Here is a 15,156-nt window from a genome sequence, read left to right as displayed (position 1 = left end):
ATACCAAGACACACAATAATTAAAATGGGAAAAGTAGGGGCATCTGAGTGGCTCATTCAGTTAAGTATCTGCCTCCAGCTTGGGTCATGGTCCCAGGGTCCTGGGACTGAACCCTGCATCTGGCTCCCTGCTCAGTGGGGAAGTCTGCCTCTCCCACTCCATCTGCATCCCCCAACTCATCAGCTCTCTTTTTCTCTGAAATAAATATGTAAAATCTTTTAAAAAATAAAATAAATGGCAAAACATTGTGATAAAGAAAAAAACTTAAAAGCAGCAAGAGAAAAGAAGATAGTTATATACAAGGGGAAAACCCCTAAGGCTATCAGTAGATTTTTCAGCAGAAACTTAGGCCAGAGAGAATGGCATGATATATTCAAAGTGCTGAAAGGGAAATATGTGTAGCCAAGAATATTCAATCCAGTAAGACTCAGAACAGAAGGAGAGATAAAGAGTTTCTCAGACAAAAACTAAAAGAGTTCATAAGCACTAAACCAGCCCTACAAAAAATATTCAAAGGGACACCTTGAGTGGAAAGGAAAGACCATTTGTGAGAGTATGAAAAGTAGAAAACACAAAAACAATAAAATTAAGTGTATCTATAAAACTCAGTCAAGGGATTCACAACATGGAAGGATGTAAAATATAAAACAGGGTAGGAGAAAAGAATGGATTCAAATTTAAATGACCACCAACTTCATATAGACTGTTACATGCTGAAGATGTTATATACACACCTAATGGTAACCATAAACCTAAAAACATTAATAAGTATGCAAAGAATAAAGAGAAAGAAATCCAAGTGTATCACTAAAGAAAGTCAGAAAACCGTGGAAGAGAGCAAGACAAGAAAGAACCAGACAAGAACTACAAAAATAACCACAAAAAACAAGTAATAGAATGTTAACAAATACCTATCAATAATTACTCTGAATGCAAATGGCTTAACTGCTCCAAGTTAAACACAGGGTAACAAAATGGATAAGAAACAAAATCCATTTATATGCAGCCTATAAGAGACTTATTTTAGAACCAGATACCTCAGATGGAGAGTGAGGGGAGATGGATGAATGGAGAAACACTGACCATGCAAATGGGTGTCAAAAGAAAGCTGGGGTAATAGTACTTAAATTGGAAAAAATAGACTGTAAAACACTAACAAGACAAAGGACAATATATAATAATAAAGGGGACAATCCAACAAGAAGATACAATTATTTGTATTGGGTAAATATTTATATATCCAACATGGGAACACCCAAATAAATAAAACAGTTAATAACAAACACAAAGGACTAATCAATAGTGACACAATAATAGTAGGGAACTTCAACACTCCACTTATATCAATGGACAGATCATCTAAACAAAATCAACAAGGGAACAGTGGCTTTGAATGACACACTGGACCAAGTGACTTAACAGATACATTCAGAACATCCTAAAATAGCAGAATACATTCTTCTTGGGTCCCTGGGTGGCTCAGCTCAGATCATGATCCTGGAGTCCTGGGATCGAGTCCCACATCGGGCTCCCAGCTCCATGGGAAGTCTGCTTCTCCCTCTGATCTCCCCTCTCATGTGCTCTTACTCTGTCTCTGTCTCTTTCTCAAATAAATAAATAAAATCTTAAAAAAAATACATTCTTTTCAAGCACGTATGGAACATTCTACATTCTCAGAACAGAACAAATTTAGGTCACAAAACAAGTCTCAAGAAATTAAAAAAGATCAAAGTCATTCCATGCATCTTTTCTGACCACAGTCCTATGAAACTAGAAATCAACCACCACAAGAAAAAAATCTGGAAGGAGCATAAATACATGGAAGTTAAATAACATGCTACTAAAAAATGAATGGGTCAACCAAAAAATCAAAGGAGAAATAAAAAATTACATGTAAACAAATGAAAATGAAATCACAATAGTCCTAAATCTTTGGGATGCAGCAAAAGCAGTTCTAAAAGGGAAGTTTATGGCAATACAGGCCTACCTCAAGAAATAAGAAAAATATCAAATAAACAACCTAACCTTACACCAAAAAAAAAAAAAAAACTAGAAAGGAAGAACAAACAAAACCAAAAGCAGCAGAAGGAAGGAAATTATAAAGATTACATCAGAAATAAATGATACAGAAACTATAAAAACAATAGAACAGATCAATGACACCAGGAGCTGGTCCTTTGAAAAGATCAACGAAATGATAAACCTCAAGCCAGAATCACCAAAAAAAAAAAAAAAAAAAAAAAAAGGAGAGAGAAAGGGAGAGAGAGAGGACGCAAACAAAATCACAAATGAAAAAGAAATAACAACCAACACCACATAAATACAAGGAATTTTAAGAGAATATTATGAAAAATTATATGCCAACAAATTGGATACCTGGAAGAAATAAAAAAACTTCCTAGAAACATATAACCTACCAAAATGAAACAGAAAGAAATAGAAAATTTGAACAGACTAATTACCAGCAATGAAATTGAATCAGTAATCAAAAAGTTCCCAACAAACCAAAGTCCAGGACCAGAGAACTTCACAGGAAAATTCTACCAAACCTTTAAGAAAAGAATTATTACCTATTCTTCTCAAACTACTCCAAAAATAGAAGAGGAAGGAAAACTTCCAAATTCATTCTGTAAGGTCAGCATTACTCTGATACCAACACCAGATAAAGATACCATGAAAACAAAACAAAACAAACAAAATAGCTGTAGACCAATATCTCTGATGAACACATATGCAAAAATCCTCAACAAAATATTAGCAAACCAAATCCAACAATCCATCAAAAAAAAGATCATTCATCACAATCAGTTGGGCTTTATCCCTGAGATGCAAAGGTGGATCAATATTTATGAATCAACCAACATGACAGATCACATTACTAAGAGAAAGGATACAAACCATATAATCATTTTAACAGATGCAGGAAAAAGCATTTGACAAAGTACAGCATCCATTCATGATAAAAAAACAACACCTCAACAAATTTAGGTTTAGAGGGAACATACCTAAACATAATAAAGACCTTGTATGAAATCCGACATCATACTCAATGGTGAAAAACAGAGCTTCTCCCCTAAGGTCAGAACCAAGACAAGGATGTCTACTCTTGTCACTCTTATTCACTATAGAACTGGAAGTTCTAGCCAGAGCAATCAGGTAACAAAAAGAAACAAAAGGCATCCAAATTGCTAGGAAAGAAATAAAACTTGCACTATGTGCAGATGACACAATACCTATATATAAAACCCTAAAAACTCCATCAAACAACTACTAGCTGGTAAGTGAATTAAGTAATGTCAAAGGATACAAAAATCAATGTACGGAAATCTGCTGCATTTCTATACACTAATAATGAAGCAGCAGAAAGACAAATTAAGAAAGCAATCTCATTTACAACTGCACCAAAAGCAATAAGATACCTAGGAGTAAACCTAAGCAAAGAGGTGAAATACCTATACTCTGAAAACTATGTAACACTGTTGGAAATAACTGAAGACAACAAAAAGAAATGGAAAGACACTCCCTGCTCATGGACTACAAAAAAAATTGTTAAAATGTCAATACTACCAAAGCGATCTACAGATTTGATCCAATCCCTATCAAAATACCTCCAGCAAGGGCGCCTGGGTGACTCAGTTGGTTAAGCATCCAACTCTTAATTTTGACTCAGGTCATGATCTCAGGGTCATGAGATCCATCCCAGCTTCGGGAATCTACACTCATTCAAAGGGAGTCGGCTTGAGATTCTTTCCCTCTGCCCCTCCCCCGGCTCTCTCTCTCAAATAAATAAATAAATATTAAAAAGAAAAAATACCACCAGCATTTTCCACAGAACTAAAACAAACAATCCTAAAATCCATATGTAACCACAAAAGACCCCAAACAGCCAAAGTACTCCTGAAAAAGAAAAAAACAAAACTAGAGGTATCACAATTGAAGACTTCAAGGTACTAGCACAAAAATAGACAAACAGGTCAACAGAACAGAGAGCCCAGAAATAAACCCACAATTATATAGTCAACTAATCTTCAACAAAGAAGGAAACAATATGCAACGAGGTAAACACAGTCTCTTTAACAAGTGAAATTGGGAAAACTGGACAGGTACATGCAAAAGAATGAAACCTGAACTAATTTCTTATGCCATACACAAAAATAAATTCAAAATGGATAAAGGCCTGGGGCACCTGGGTGGCTCAGTGGGTTAAGCCTCTGCCTTCGGCTCAGGTCATGATCTCAGGGTTCTGGGATTGGCCCCCATGTCGGGCTCTCTGCTCAGTGGGGAGCCTGCTTCCCCCCACCCCCCACCCTTCTATACCTACTTGTGATCTCTCTCTCTCTTTCTCTATCAAATAAATAAATGAAATCTTTAAAAAAACAAAAAACAAAAATGGATAAAAGGCTTAAACTTGAGACCTAAAACCATAAAAATCCTAAAAGAGAGGACAGGCAGTAATTCTGACACTGTCTATAGCAACATTTTTAGAGATAGGACTCATGAGGCACAGGAAATAAAAGCAAAAATAAACTACTGCATAGTGAAGGAAACAAAATGCAAACTACTGAATGGGAGGAGATATTTGCAAATGACATATCCTATAAAGGGTTAGTATCCAAAATATATACAGAACTTCTACAATTCAAAACCCCAAAACCAAATGAGCAGAAGACATGAACAGACATTTCTCCAAAGAAGACATATACGTGGCCAACAGAACATAAAAAGATGCTCAATATCAATCATCATCCAGGAAATGCAAATCAAAGCCACAGGAGGTATCACCTCATACATGCCTGAATTGCTAAAATTAAAAAACACAAGAAACAAGTGTTGCTGAGGATGTGGTGAAGAAGGAATCCTTGTGCACTGCTGGTGAAAACGCAAACCGGTGCAGCCACTGTGGAAGACAGTATGAAGGTTCCTCAAACATTCTAAAACAGAAATACCATATGATTCAGTAATTCCACTACTCAGTATTTAAAGAATATAAAAAGAGTAATCCAAAAAGATATAGATGCATCTCCTTATTATAGCATTATTTAAAATAACCAAATATAGAAATAGCCCAGCTACCATCAACTGATGAAGGATAAAGAATAAGTGGTATAGGGGCACCTGGGTGGCACTGCTGGTTAAGCATCTAACTTCAGCTCAGGTCCTGATCCCAGGGTCCTGCAGTTGAGCCCCACATCAGGCTCCCTGCTTGATGGGGAGCCTGCTTCCCCCTCTTTCTGCAGTTCCCCCACTTGTACTCACTGTCAGATAAGTAAATAAAGAGACAAATATCTTAAAAAAAAGAAAAGGTGGTATACACACACACACACACACACACACACACTGAAATTCATCCACAAAAAGAATGAAATCTTGCCATTTGCAACAATATGGATAGAGTTAAGAGAGTATAATGCTAAGTGAAATAAGTCAGTCAGAGAAAGACAAATACCACATGATTTCACTCATATGTGGAAAGTGAGAAACAAAATAAATGAACATGGGAAAAAAGAGAGAATGACTGAGAGAAAGAGAGAAACCAAGAGTTATCTATAGGGAAATGATGTTTTCTAGAGGGGAGGTGAGTAAGGCAATGGGTGAAATAAGTAATGAGGATTAAAAAACACTTTTCATGATGAGCACAGAGTAATGTATAGGATTGTTCAATCACTATATTGTATACTTATAACTAATATAACCCTGTATATTACTATGTTGGAATTTTTAAAAAATAAAAAAAAACAAATTTATTATATGTCCACTATGGAATTAATAGTAAGGCTCCAGTAAAACTGAATAGGAAAATATGATACAAATGACCAATATCAAGAATGAGGGAGAAAAGGAAACCCATGAGAATGTGGGAAGAACACTATAGATTCTACAGTTATTTAAAGGACAATAAGAGAATAACAAATAAGAAAAAAGTGAGACCATAAAAATAAATTTGACAACACCACAAAAATAAATTTGACAACATAACACCATAAAAATAAATTTGACAACATAGATAAAATGGACAGATTCCTTGAAAGACTCAATAAGGTACAGTTAGTCTCTATATAAACTAGAAATCTGATGAAAAATATGCCACCAGGATCATATGTAGCCCACAAAACTTAAAATAGTTATTAGCTAGCACTTTATAAAAAAAAGTATGCCTACCTTTGGCCTATGTAGAATCTTAAGGATTCCAGAAAAAGTGACTTTAGCAAAGTTTCAAGAATAAATAAAACTCTATTTCTATCTTCTAGCAACAAATAATTGGAAATTGAAATTTTAAAAATTTATAAGAACATGAAGAAAGATTAAATACTAAGGACTAAGTTTGAAAAAAAAGATGCATGACCTGTATACTTTTCAGTATGTATGTATTTTTTTCAGTATTTATGTAGTTTTCACTACAAAAAAACTGCCTACTAAAAATGAAAAAGGCTTACAAAGTAGATAGGCTCTATTCATGATGTGAAAAACAAAGTATTGTTAAGGTGTCATTTTTTTTTCCCCCAAATTGATCCATAGATTCAGTGCAACTCCAAACAAAACTTCAACAGGATTTTTTGTAGAAATAGGCAAGGTGATTCTAAAATTTATATGAAAATGCACAGAACCTAAAAGAGCCAAAGCAACTTCTGGAAATAACAGAATCATACTACATGCTTTCAAGATTTTATTATAAAGATGTAATAATTAAGACTGTTGTTAGTGTAAAGAAAGACACAGACATCAATGGAACAGAAGAAAGATTCCAGAAATAGTGCCACATGTATCTCGGCAATTAATTTTCAACAAAGGTGTCAACGCAATTCAATGGTAAAAGATAGTCTTATCAAAAAATAGTGCCCCACATATGCCAATAATGACCCTTGACCCTTATATTATAAACAAAAATTCTAAAAGCTCTAGCTATGCAACTTCTATAACAATACATAAGAGCAAATCTTAGTGACCTTAGATTGATTGGCAAGGAATTCTTTAACAGGACAAAAGAAGCACAAATTATAAAAGAAAAACAATAGATTAGGCTTTATCAAAATTTAAAACTTTACTCTTTAAAACAAATGTTACAAAAATAAAAGGAAAGGGATAAGGTACTTGCAAGGCATATATCTGATAAAAGACATGTAGTTAGAATACATAAAATTTTCATAATTCATTTATAATAACAAGTCAACTCAATTTTTACTCTTATAACTCACTTACAATAAGTCAACTCAATTTTTTAAAATGGACCAAACTAATAAAAACTAAGGAAAGGTGAATAAAATATACTCCTTTGTTAATAATGTTATTAATTCATTCATTAACCATACTAAATGTACCTGCTAATGTATATGTTAGTTTCAGAGGAAACTGTGTTTGGAGATTACAGAAATGTTCTGTACTAGCTTTCTAATTTAAATATTAATCTAAAACATTTTTTTAAAGATTTTACTGTTATGTTATTCACCATAAAACATATTATTAGTTTTTGATGCAGTGTTTCAAAATTCAATGTTTATCTAAAAATTAAACTTCATTAAAAATTGTTTTAAATGAATAAAAAACTTGTTACAAATACTTCTCCAAATAAGATATCCAGACTCTGCTGAACCACCAATAAATCAAAGAAGAAATCAAAGGGGAAACAGTATCTTCAGACAAAAAAAATGAAAACACAAAATACAGAAACTTACAGGATATAGCAAAGCAGTTCTAACAGCGAAGTTCACAGCAATAAATGCCTACATTAAGATACAACAAGATCTCAAATAAACTAACTCTATGATTCAAAGAACCAGAAAAAGAAGAATACACTGAGCCCAAAGCTAACAGAAGGAAGGACAAGATTGGAGCAGAAATAAATGAAATAGAAATAGGAAAATAGAAAAGATGAACAAAACCAAGAGTTGTTTCTTTGAAAAGATAAAACTGAGAAACCTTTAGCTAAACTAATCAGGGAAAAAAGAGAGAAGTCCCCAAATCAGCAAAATTATAAATGACAAAGGAGACAACTGATATGACAGAAATACAAAGGATCATAAGAAACTACTGTGAATAACTATTTATCAACTGGATGAGCTATATGAAATGGAGAACTTTTTTAGAAACATACCACCTACCAAGACTATATCAGGAAGAAATAGAAAATCTAAACAGATCAATTACTAGTAAGGAGATTGAATCAGTAATCAAAAATTTCCCAACAAGAGCAAAGTTCACACTGGTGAACTTTACCAAATGTTTAAAGAATCATGCCAACCTTCTCAAACTCTTCCACAAAAATAAATAAGTAAATAAATAAAAATAAAAAAGGATTTATTTTATAAGGCCAGCATTATTCTGATACTAAAACCAGAAAAGCACACTATAAGAAAACTACATACTAACAATGTCTCTAATGAATACAGATGCAAAATTTCTCAATATAATACAGACCAAATTCAGTAGCACATAAAAGGATTATTCATCATGATCAAGTGGGTTTGAACCCAGGGATGTAAGGATAGTTCAACATAAACAAATCCATCAACGTGATACATCACAACAGAATGAAAGAAAAAAAGCACATGATCATCTCAATTAACACAGAAAAAGCATTTGACAAAATTCAACATTCATTCATGATTAAAAAAACTCTTAATATATTAGGTTTAGAAGGAATGTACCTTAACATATTATAGGCCAGATATATGATAAGCTGCAATAGCTAACATCATAGTTATGGTGAAAGGATAAAAGAGTTTCCTTTAAGACTAAGAACAAGGCAAGGGTGCCCGTTCTCACTACTCCTATTCAACAAAGTACTAGAAGCCCTACCCAGAGCAATCAGGCAGGAAAAAGAAATAAAAGCTACCAGAATTGGAAAGGAAGAAGTAAAGTTATCTCTATTTGCATATGACATGATTTTATATATAGCAGCGTTATTTATAATAGCCAAATTATGGAAGAAGCCTTGGTGTCCATTCATAAATGAATGGATAAAGGAGATATGCATGTACACATGATAGAGTATTATTCAGCCATAAAAAAGAACAAAATCTTGCCATTTGCAATCACATGGATAGAGCTAAAGAGTGTAACCCTAAGTGAAATAAGTCGGTCAGAGATAAACATCTTATGATTTCACTCATATGTGGAATTTAAGAAAAAAAAAAAAAACCAAAACCAAAAAAAAATGAGCAAAGGAGAAAAACAGAAATAAACCAAGAAACAGACTTAAAAAAATATTTTATTTATTTATTTGACAGAGATTTAGATCACAAGTAGGCAGAGAGGCAAGCAGGCAGAGAGAGGAGGAAGCAGACTGCCCACTGAACAGAGAGCCCGATGTGGGGCTTGATCCCAACACCCTGAGATCATGACCTGAGCCAAAGGCAGAGGTTTAACCCACTGAGCCATCCAGGCAGCCCCAAGAAACAGACTTTTAAGTACAGAGAACAAAGTAATGGTTATCAGAAGGGAAGTAGGTTGGGGGATGGGTAAAACAGGCAGTGGGGATTAGGGAGTACACTTGTGATGAGCTTCGGGTGATATATGGAATTACTGAATCACTATATTGTAACTATCACCTAGTAACTAGTATAACACTGAATGTTAATTACACAGAATTTAAAATAAAAAAGAAAGGGGAAAAAGAGAATCCTGAAGACTCCACCAAGGAACTGTTAGATGTAATCAATAAATTCAGTAAAGTTGTGGGATACAAAATTAACATTCAATCATTAGTAATGTTTATATACACTAAAAAAAAAAATTATCTGAAAAAGAAATGATCTCATTTATAATATCATCAAAGCCAATAAAACAGTTAGGAATAAACTAAACTGTACACATGTACAATGAAAACTGTAAGATACGAAGGAAACCAAAGATACAAATGCATGGAAAGGTATCCTGTATTCATGGATTTGAAGACTATTTTTAAAATTTCCATATTACCAAACAATCTATAGATTAAGTGCAATCTTCTCTACCAAGATTCCAATAGCACTTATTACAGAAATAAGCAAAACAATCCTAAAATTTATATAGAACCACAGAAGATTCCAAATAGTCAAAACACTCCCGGGGTGGGGGGGAGAACACAGTGGGAGGCATCTCACTTCCTGATTACAAGCTATAAAGCTGTAGTAATTAAAATAGCATGGTATTGGCATAAAAGCAGACACTTGGACCAGGAGAACAGAATCAAGGGCTCAGAAATTGACCCACACACGTACAGTCAACTAATAGCTCACAAGGGAGGAAGAACACTCAATGGGAAAAGGATAGTCTTCTCAATAAATGGTACTGGGGAAATTGAATACTCACATGTAAAAGAACGAAACTTGGTTCCTATCTTACACCACTCACAAAAATTAACTGGAAATGCATTAAAGATTTAAATGTAAGACCAGAAACTCCTACAAGAAAGTATAGGAAAACAACTCCTTGACATGGGTCTTGACTATTAGTTTTTGGATAGGACACAGTAACAAAATGAAAAACAAAGGGAACTGCATCAAACTAAAAAGCTTCTGCACAGCAAAAGAAATAATCAACAAAATGAAAACAGAATGGGAAAAAGTATTTGCAAACCATATAACTGATAAGGGGTTAACATTTAAAATATGTCCAGAAATCATACAACTCAATAGTAAAAATACTCCACAAATAATCCAATTTAAAAAATGGGCAAAGGACCTGAAGGTATTTTCCAAAGAAGATAAAATACAAATGGCTAACAGCTACATGAAAAGGTGCTCAACATCACTAATCTTCAGGGAAATGCACATTGAAACCACAATGAGAAATCACCTCATGCCAGTTTGAATGGCTATCATCAAAAAACAAGAGATAACAAATGATGGAGAGGATGTGGAGAAAAGGGAATACTTGTGCACTGTTAGTGGGATTGTACATTGGTAAAACCACTATGGAAAACAGTTTAGAGGTTCCTCAAAAAATTTAAAATACAACTATCATATAATCCAGCAATTCCACCTCCGTGAATGTATCTACAGGAAATGAAAATACCACATCAAAGAGATATCTGCAACCCCATGCTCACGGCAGTATTATTTACAATAGCCAAGACATGGAAACAACCTAAGTATCCATCAATGGATGAATGGATAGAGATGTTGTGGTATTGGTGCAATATTATTCAGCCACAAAAAAAGAAATTCTGCCATTCTCAACATGGATAGACCTTGACGGCATTATGCTAAGTGAAGTTAAGTCAGACAAAGACAAATACTGTGTGGTCTTACTCATATTTAAAAAAATCTTTTGAAAAAGTATTCTAAAAAATGCATTAGAAAAACAGAAGCAGGGGATGGCAGGGGGCAGAAGGAGGGGATTGGAGAAAAGTGATCAAACGTTACAAACTTCCAGTTAAAACATAAAAAAGAACTAGAAATATAATGTGCAACATGGTAACTACACTTAACTGTTACATAGTACATTTCAAAGTTGTTAAGTAAGTAGATCCTAAGAATCCGCAATACCAGGGAAAAAAGCTTTTCTTATTTTTTTGTATCACTATGAGATGATGGATATCTTAGTGTGGTAATCATTTCACAATATACATAAATCAAATCATTATACTACACACCTTAAATTTATACAATGCTGTATACCAATTACATCTCAATAAAACTGGGGGGAAAAGAAGATATCAAGATAGCAAATAAGCACATGAAGATGTTCAGTATCATTCACTGGTCATTATGTAAAGTAACCACATAAGATACCATTAGTCACCCACTGGCACAGTAAAATGTCAAAGCCTGACTACATATATTTTTTTAAAGATTTTATTTATTTATTTGACAGACAGAAATCACAAGTAGGCAGAGAGGTAGGCAGAGAGAGAAGAGGAAGCAGGCTACCTGCCGAGCAGAGAGCCCGATGCGGGGCTCAATCCCAGGACCCTAGGATCATGACCCGAGCCGAAGGTAGAGGCTTTAACCCACTGAGCCACCCAGGCGCCCCAAAGCCTGACTATATTAAATGCTGGTGAAGATATGGACCAGCTAAAACTTTAATATGCTGGTGTGGGGAATATAAGTTGTTAGAGACATTTTGGGAAAACGGTTTGGCATGAATGTACATCTATAATAAAACCCAGACATTTAATTCTAGGTATTGACTCAAGAAAAATGAAAACAGATGGCTACACAAAGACTTACATGTGAATGTTCATGGCAGCTTTATTTGTAATAGCAAAAACTGGCAAACAACACTAAGTCCATAGATAAGGTGGTATTGCTTGGTCTATTTATACCTTGTGTAAAATTATTAAAAGTGAACTACTGTCATATGCAACAATGGGATCAATCTCAAGATATCAAAAAATAACTCCATCTTCTTTCCTAACCTCTTCCAGTGAATGGCAATATCTATCTGGTTCTGAAAATTAAAAATCAAAACATCCTCTTGAAAGCTTCCCTTTCCCACAATTCCATATCCAGTCATCACCATGTCCTAGTGATTTTTTCTCTTTGATGTATTTTGGTACTTATTTTCTTTCCATTTTTACCAATATCAGTTTAGGCCAAGCTACCTCATCATCTCTCATACTGCTATTCTTTTTTTTCCCCCCTAAGATTTTATTTATTTATTTATTTATTTATTTATTTATTTATTTAACAGAGAGATCACAAGTAGGCAGAGAGGCAGGCAGAGAGAGGAAGGAAAGCAGGCTCCCTGCTGAGCAGAGAGCCCTGTGGAGCTCAATCCCAGGACTCTGAGATCATGGCCCAAGCTGAAGGCAGAGGCTTTAACCCACTGAGCCACCCAGGTGCCCCTCACACTGATATTCTTAACCAAAATCCATTCTTGCCTCCTTCCAGTGAATTCTCTACAAGATACAAAAATACTTTCCAGGTGCTCATATGATCACGGCATGGTCTCACCCAACTTTGTTCGAAATAACCATGCAGTGGCTTTGTACTATTCTTTTGACAAAAGCCAAAATGCTTAACACCGTCTAAAGGATCTAAAAGGTTTGGCCTCTACTTGGCAATACTCCCTTCACTTCCATCCCCTACTTTCATGACCTTGTCTTTTTTTTCCTGCCACAGAGCCACACTTCCTGCCGCATATTTTACACGAGATTCCTTTTGTCCATAATCTCTTCCGAGCATATAACTTGTTAATATTATTCAGATCTTAGTTTAAAATTGCATTTTTAAAAAAGCATTCCTTGAATGAACGGTTGCCCCTCACTTTTGCTTGAATTGTCTAAATAACACATAGCTTCTCCACTACAAAATGCATGATTACACAGACCACATTAATTAATTTATTTTTTAATCACCTTTATATCTCCAACCTCTAGTAAAGATCTGGCAGGTACCTAGAAGGCCCTCATAAATATTTCTTAATGAATTAAGGAAGAATTAGAAATTATCTATTCCTAAAGAAAGTGACATGGGCTTGGTGACATATTTTAAATGGACCTCAACCAAACCATATAATCAAATGCCCTGTTTTTAAGAAGAATTCCAATTAAAGCATCACATAGTTGTCTTTCCACATTCCTTCCTGCAGCATGCTTCAGAAGCAATTACTATGTTCAAGGCACTAAGACACAGCAGTGAATGAGGCAGTCAGGGTACCTACACTCATGCAGCATCTGGTTAACTTGACTTTTTGTTTCAAGAGTTACTCTTACTCTAAGGCCAAGTTACTTAATTCCTAACCTCTGTGGAGAATATTATCATTTAAAAAAATAAATCCTTAATTTTCTAAACACTGTGAGGCAATCTTACTCTATTTTAAGGAAGACTTACTTTTTCTTAAGCATACAGACATGAATAATTTTAATTATCTACCTAATTATGTCTGATTAGAATGAGAAGCAAGGCACAAAGAATGAAAATAGAAAAAAGTATACTTCCTCACAAAAAACTTATATACAGAGTAGACTATAAGGAAAAACTTATAGCATATCCCCAAAACATCTTTTAAAGACAGAAATTAGAAATGAAGCAAAATAATTGAAAAATTAAAAACTGAAGACTCGCAGACATACTTTTTCAGAAATCTGTAATAAGTTACATCTAAGAACTCTGATCTCAAAACGTCCACTTGATTGCAAATAGTTACACAAAATGTTCTCCCACTATGTTTAAACTGATCATCCATAATGCAGACTTGGGATCAGAAATTTGTCTTGAACATATTTGTTTTTACAGTGTTGATGATTTTAAACTAAGTAATGAGGACTTGGTATGTCAATTTGTAAAACAGTTGATTAGGATTATTGTTGTCATGGAAACAAATTTTTCCTTCTACTTCTCTAAAGTGTGTGCTAAAACAGAGATCACATCTACAACCAAGAATTAGCAAATTCTGACATATACGTGGTTATTCCATTTGATCTTCTTCAAAATCCCTTCAGAGTGAACCAAACTGGAAGTACTATTCCAATAGCATGCTAGTTATTGGCAAGTTATAAAGATGACTTCCGAACTTGTTCATTTAGTAAGTTCTATTAATAAACTCCCATCATGCCATCATTGATGTCTCTTGAACATGAACACAATCTGATCGCTCAGCATAAACTATCTCACAGAAGAGATCACAAAACTCTGTAGTCTCTGTAACATTTTTGCATTTGTTAAATGTTGGAGGATTTATCAAGTTCAGTTTATTTCTATGTCCTTTTAAGTGTTATTAGTTTAATTCGAAATGTATCATTTGTGTATGTAATGAAGGTGGCTCCTAACTTCAACATCCAAGCCACTGTTAAATTATTCAATATAATATACAATAAGGGGGAGATTCCAATGGAGCATCACTTTGAGGTTGACACAGAACCAAAAACTAATAGCCAAAATTTATAGAGTATACAAAATGTTTTCATACACAATGATCCTTAAGCCTTCATTTATTCAACAGATATTTCAGGAACCGAGTGCTAATTCTATGCCGATCACTGACTAGATATTGGGATACCATAGTGTTCCTTACAACTATGTAACAGTGAATATTAAATGTCATCTCAGAACCAGTGGCTTCAGCATCACCCGGGGAACTAGTTAAAATGGGCCTCACCCCCGGATCTATTAAATCTGAAACTCTGGGGTTGGGGCCCAGCAACCTATGTTTTAACAAGCCTTCCAGGTAATTCTGATACTTACTCAAGTTTGAGAACCACCTCCCTATAAAGTAGTCCTTTGCATTCTATAT

General features: G+C 34.4%; 1 protein-coding gene across 4 annotated transcripts in view; it reads right to left on the bottom strand.

Moving 5' to 3' along the window:
* TEX9 (testis expressed 9) overlaps positions 1-15,156 on the bottom strand; it is an 83,531-nt gene that overhangs the window by 32,396 nt on the left and 35,979 nt on the right. The gene's annotated exons all lie outside the window — the stretch shown is intronic.

The sequence above is a fragment of the Mustela lutreola genome, chromosome 7 (assembly GCF_030435805.1).
Source record: "Mustela lutreola isolate mMusLut2 chromosome 7, mMusLut2.pri, whole genome shotgun sequence".
Lineage (NCBI taxonomy): Eukaryota > Metazoa > Chordata > Mammalia > Carnivora > Mustelidae > Mustela > Mustela lutreola.
The sequence above is the reverse complement of the archived record's forward strand: the minus strand, read 5'-3'. Positions and strand labels throughout refer to the sequence as shown.